Raw genomic sequence first — 6,499 nt, forward strand, 5'->3', positions numbered from 1 at the left:
CCAGTTCCAGAGATAATTACAACCAGCACTTAGTGATTTGGGAGGTAGGGACTATGTTACTTTCTACAAAAGGCTAAGGCTCAGAGAAATAGGGCATATGGCTGATAAAGAGCAGAGCCCAGACTTGAACCTATAGCTGTTAGATTCCTAACTGGTAAGTTGTAGCACTTATTCTTAAGTCCCTTGCACCTACCCTGGTGAGTGGCAGAGAAGGCACTCAATGAGATTTGAGGAATGATGGCTCTGTGAGGGTTGCTAATAGGAGGTCATGAGAAAGCTCAAGACATTGTCCTGGTGTAGCATGACTCCAAGCGCTAGGATAAAAGGACCTGTCCATGGATCTGTGGAAGACCATGGGGGACATGGAAGTCTCAATTATGTTCACCTTTCTGGTCCTTTTTGTCCCTACTTGAGACATGGTAGGCAGGTGGGAATAGATGACCTCCCTGAAGGTTCTAGGATGAGTGCTTATAGGGCCTACACTTGTAGCCCTGATCCCATGCCCTGGCCAGCAGAGATGGTTGCTCAATCATCAGTCACTCAGCTCCGGTGAGGTCTTCCCTGAGTGCTCTCAGGTAAAGACTTATTCCTCCCCCGCACCCTCATCTTGAGCAAAGCACCAGTAGTGACATAAGGATGGAGGCTCAAAGTTCCCAGCCCTCAATCTGTCATGTGCTTATATTCTGGACACCTAATGGTAGCAGGGGAAGAAAATGGCAATAAAGGTGAATTTTCTTGGGTGGGAAACCCCAGATGGCTCCCCTACCAACTCCAGAACAGGATGCTGGGGCTGAATTTCATAGATACCAGGTTAGTAGACTGCCTAAGCCATGCAGAAGGTGTCTCAAGGTGGGTTCACTTACTTCCTCCTAGACATGATTCAGTGGGCATTTTCTTCCCTATTCAGGCCTTGGGCACAAAAGTAGGTGGAAGTGGTACCTGTCAGTGGAGGCTATGCCCTGACTTAATTGGCATGTCTTAAATGATCTTTGCAGACTTGGAGGTTACAGCAGAGCTCCTGCTGGGATAGCTTAGAAAATTAGTCTGTGGTCCTAGAAGGACTCATACCTTCTGATGACGGGAACAGCCCTATGGCCATACGTGGCCTGCAGGTTCATTTATTAATTCAACAAGTACTTCTGAGTACTTGCTGTGGGTCAGACAGAATGGTGGGCCCTAGGGATATAGACAGAAATGGTCCCTGCCTTTCTGGAGCTTATAGTTTACTGGAGAAGGCAGGCAATCAAGTAAACACATGGACCTAAATGCGTAATGACAGTTTGTGTTAAAGCTGCGAAAGAAATAAAATAGAGAATATGGTATTAAGTAGAGTGGGCAAGGAGGGCCTCCTTGAGCAGTGAGTGACCTGCAGGTTGTTGATGGTAAGGGGTGGGGTAGGGAACCAGTCGTGTTAAGAAGAAGAGGTAGAGATTTCCAGACTAAGGAAGAGCAGGTACAAAGATCTTGAGGGGTCAAGATCCTGGTGCATTGGAGGACCCGAAAGGAGGCCAGGGTGATTGGAGAGGAAGCAGAGTGTAGAGAGCAAGGAAAGGAACAAGTTTGGAAAGTCAGGCCTGAGTTGAATCATTTAACTCAGGTAAAGAGTTTGAATTTGATTTGGAGTATTACAGTAAACCATGGAAAAATTTAAGTGAGAAGGATGAAAGAATGCCTTATGGGATGAACTGGCAGCTAGACAGTAATTCTGTGTTGTAGGAAGAACAGTGAGAATGAGAAACAGAAGAAAGTTAATTATCTCTGAACTATTCCTCTTGAAAACCTTGGATGCCTTAAAACCATCTAAGGTCTTCCAGTTCTAGGAATATATTCTAAGAAACTAATTGGGCAAAGGCATAAAGAGGTATGTGCACCAATGTTTATCACAGCTGTATTTATAATAGAAAAAGATCCCAGGAAAACCTAAATGTCCATCTGCAGGAAATGATTATATAAAGCTTTGCTTAAACATGCAATGGAATTGTATGCACCCTTTAAAAATGCTAATATCTCAAATACACTGATAAGAAAACAAAAGTTTTTTTCTTTAAAAGTTTGTTTTCTTTGATAAGAAAATCATATTTTTGTTTTAATAAGGATGTAAAACTAGAAAAAGTCCACAATAAACAAAACGTTAAGAGTGGTGGTCTCTGAGTAGTAGAATTAAAGTTGATTTTTATCTTCAAGAAAAAAAGACTTAAGCAGGAGTATAAGGTGGTTTCAGATATGTGTTTGAAGATAACCATGGTTGCTATGAAGAATGTATTGTAGAGGGGCAGGAGAAGCAGACAGGGAGAGGCTATTTCAGTGGTTAGGCAAGAAATGATGGGGTTTTTACGATGAGGGAGGCAAGAGAGGCAGACAGATTTTAGGTCTAATTAGGAAGTAGGAATGGCAAGATTCAATATTTATTAAATATATACAGTGTTTTAGGCACTGTGCTAGGTGCTGAAGATATAGAAGTGAATAAATCAGAAAAAAATCCTTGACCCGTTCATTAAGGCAGTATGACAGACAGTAGCGGGGTGCCGAAGCTGGTTCATACTGGCTTACAAGAGCTCATTGTCAAATTTTCAGGAATTTTGACAGCTAGTTGTTGAAACCCAGACATTATTAAAAAGTATGTAAAGTTAAAATTAAATACATTTTATTAAAATCAAAGACTATAAGTATTCAAAACTCATCACTTCCTAATTATTTTACTGCATTTTACCATGACCTGTGTGTGCTCTGGAACTTATTTACATCTATCATATCCATGTGGTGGAAATACCATATAGTAAGTAGTAAGTTACTGTACATTTCTTCCCAGCTTCACATTTGGTAATGTCTTGTTGGTAGCTTGAAAATGACCATGATAGGTATTTATACTACAGAAATTAACAAATGCAACAAATCAGGGCTTTTGTCCTTTTGGAGAGTTGGCTATTAAACATGTCCCAGCACACTCCTTGACAAGGTACAGGGCACACCCTGAGGAGTCAGGCAGCCAGAGCTTAATCGTGGCTCTATGACATGCTAACAATGGAATTTGGCTAAGATACCTAATATTGGTGTCCTCATTTGTAGGATGGGACTAATAGTATTTATGTGTGTGTGTGTGTGTGACTTAATGAAACAATCTTTGTCAAGTGCTTAGCACAATGCCTGGCACATACATGTGCCCATAGATAGGAGCAAATTATTATAATGATTCATTCATAGAGAAGCAAGGATGGAGTATGCAGGAAAGCCCATTATAGACAGAGCAGGTGAAAATGTGCATGTTAGAGGAGTCAGTTGGGAGCAGTGAGCTCTTTTTGGGCCCTGGAGCTTTACCGCTAAGCCTGCTCAGCCCCAGAAAAGAGGAATCCAGTCTCTGCTCCCCGGAGCACACAACCACAGGGAGCAGGACGAGCACACCAGTACTCAGAGAAATTACTAAAGTCAGAGAACGAGGATCAGCAGCAGAGCAGGCTGGACATGGCTGTTCCATGGGACAGTGGATGAATATCCAGCTTAAATGTGGCCCCTGGCAATGTAAGAGGAAGGCTCTGTCCATGAAGACATTTTCAGGCCTGTATTCAGACCTCCTGTGGGGGAAGCCAGAAAGCTGCTAGTTAGGTTGACTGAGAAGACTGTATGGAAAAAAAGATAGTTGAATTTTTCTGGACTTGAATTTCCCAGAAAATCAGAGACTGATGTCTCCCATTCTGGGTATCAGAGGTTTGCAGAGGAAAGGGATATGCCACTGAGGCCTCACAGCCAGGCTTAGAGGAGTGAGGGAGGAAGGCTGTGTGCAGTCAGTTTCAGGGAGTGAAAAATTCCTGGGCTCTGGCCGGCCTCTGGTTGAAGGGTAGGAGCGCGCTGATTCCGATGGCCTCCAGGGGGCGCTCAGGCCCAAGCAAGGACAAGCACTTTGAAAACAGCTCAGGCCAGAGAGCTAGGAAGGATTCAGAACAAGAAACGCTACCTCAAGAGAGAAGAGAAAGAAGCAAGTCCAGCTTGAATCCTCTGAGAAGAGCTGCCTTATGCCCTGTGACTAGCAGCAGAATGGACAATGTATCTACAGCCCAGGTTTCCAAATAGAAAGTCCTCTGCCTCTCAGCTCCTGCTCAGAACTTGAGCTTCAGCCCGAGCTGACTGCCATGCAGGAGACTCTGCTGGCCTACTTCTGGGTCATGGAGGAAGGCTCCCATAATGCTGTCTGAGCCACGTTAGAGTAGATGATCAAATTAGAAAACGACAGTGAAAAGAGCCCGTAAATCTCTCTTCTGGGTGTATAATATAGGTATATTCAGGGGTACTGTGAGGGAAACAGAGCTGGGTGGGGAAAAAGACGCCAAGCTGAACAATCATCATCCAGTATGTGTGCTGCCTCCCCTCAGAGATCTGTACCAGGCCAGAGGGGAGGCTGTGCCCTTGGATCCGCAAGTCTGTACAGGGCCCTGATGAAATGACTACTGAAGACCCTCACTGTGGGTTTTCTGGGGGGTGTTTGTGACTCCATGTGAAAGCTCCCATCTCCCCAGGCAGACTCAATGAAATCTGTAGGGTATGCAGGCATAGTTCTGGAGCTAGAAAGAGTTGTTGAGGGGCTAGCTGATGCAAGGTGCTCAGAGGGAGATTCCCAGGAAGGTCTCATTAGATTTTAGAGGCTGAGAGGGAAAGAAGAGGTGAGGGAGAGTCTGGAAGTAGTGGCTTCCAGAGCCCAGTGCCCTGCAGAGGGTAGAAGGTGGGTGTCAGGCATCTGCCATAGGAACTGTGGCATTGCCCGTGCTTCCAGGGCTTGTGGAATCCAGCTTTGCACACTAACCTATGGGGAGGAGTGATGCTAACAAGGCATATTTTCATTTGTACGTCAGGAGAAGGCATTGAGTCTAATGGCAGAGGCCCAGTGACATGTTGTTCCAGAGGTCCCGGCAAGCTTTGTTTTCCTGTTGGGAGGAGCTTTAGCAGAGTAGAAAAGGGATCAGAGTTTGGTAAGTTTGTATAGGGGGATGTCAAGGGCACAGAGCCATCTGAGAAGGATCAGGGCCCTTTCAGACAGGGCTAAGGAACAGGAGTCCTGGAACCTCAGCCTGGCCCATAGCTGACTTTCCTTATATTTGTCTTTGGACTCAGCAGGGAGTCTCAAAAATGGGGCAGTCTTTGGGAGAGGCCCCAGGAAGTACTGAAGATAGATATTAGAGTCACATGTGAGATCTCAGAGCTAGAGGAAAAGAGAGATGTGGAGCTGGGACACTGTGCCCTGAGGCCAGAACCGGAATGGCCAACATAACCACAGGAAAGAGAAACAAAACCATAAGGTGAAGTGCAGTGACAAGGGAATCTTTGACAGATCAATCACAACATGCCTCCCATCACAGCACACCCAGTCCCTGATATTCTCCTTGCCCCAGGAGGGCAATTGTCAGAAATTTGGCTGCAATACTAATCAGTACTTTGAATTCATTTTTTCATTTAACAGATATTATTGAGCACCTATTATATGCCAGGTACTATATGTGGTGGAGAGAATATAAGAGTAAACAAAATAGGCAAAACAAGACAAAGAAAAAAAGCAACAAATAGGTAGACAGATGAAACAATTTCAAGTTTTAATAAGTGACATAAAGGAAACAAGCACAGGTCTGAAATGGCTGGATAAAGTGGTCATGAAAGTCTTCACTGAGAAGATAGCATTTCAATAAGTATCAGCTGTAAATATTGTGAAACCCATTACAGTTCTATTTATTCTGTGATGGGTAAATAAAGCACTTTTCCCTTAATGTGGAAACTACCAAGAAAGACTAATTACTAGCAGGGCCCTTTAAAAGAGAGACACCTCTTCCTGTCCCATTACTGTCAGCCCTTCTCTTCCAGGTGATTTTTGCTAAGCTCTTTGCCAGTGGGAGTGGGGCACGGGGTGGGACTTGGACATTTGACAAAAGTGAAATCTTATTGACCCATCAAGGGCAAAGTAGAAGAGGCTTGGGAATGCCCCCAAAAGGCCCTTAGTGGAACTTGGATATAGCTGTTCTCTGAGTGTTTCTAAATATGTTTGTATGTATGTGTGGTTACAAAGGATATAGAAGTATCAGTGTCCTTAGCTGTCTTAGAGCAGGGCTTGACACTTAGTACACAAAAATGTTAGTTTCCTCCTTTCCTCCCCCATTGTTGAGGTAAATCCAATCACAGAAAGTGATCCTCAATCAATTTACTCCATTCCCTGATCTTAAGGGCACCCAGACCAGTTACCAAGATGATGAGCGTCACAGCTGGACATGAGGGCATGGGCTAGTTACTGCTTGAAAGTCAGTGAAGGGGGATGGGGCCTCCTGCCGGGAAGAGTTAGTCTTGGCCTCAGATTTCTGTCCAGACCCTGACCTTATTTACACTGATGTAATCAGCCAATATTGGCCTAATCCTGAGAGACTGCTCATTCCCAACAGGTTTGGAGGTGGGGGTGGTGCTGCTGCCATCTCTATATAGGGAGGTCAGCTAGGTGCTGAGAGCTGTCCTGTGGCCTCTCCAGCTCAGC

Source organism: Pteropus vampyrus, unplaced genomic scaffold (assembly GCF_000151845.1).
Source record: "Pteropus vampyrus isolate Shadow unplaced genomic scaffold, Pvam_2.0 Scaffold671, whole genome shotgun sequence".
Lineage (NCBI taxonomy): Eukaryota > Metazoa > Chordata > Mammalia > Chiroptera > Pteropodidae > Pteropus > Pteropus vampyrus.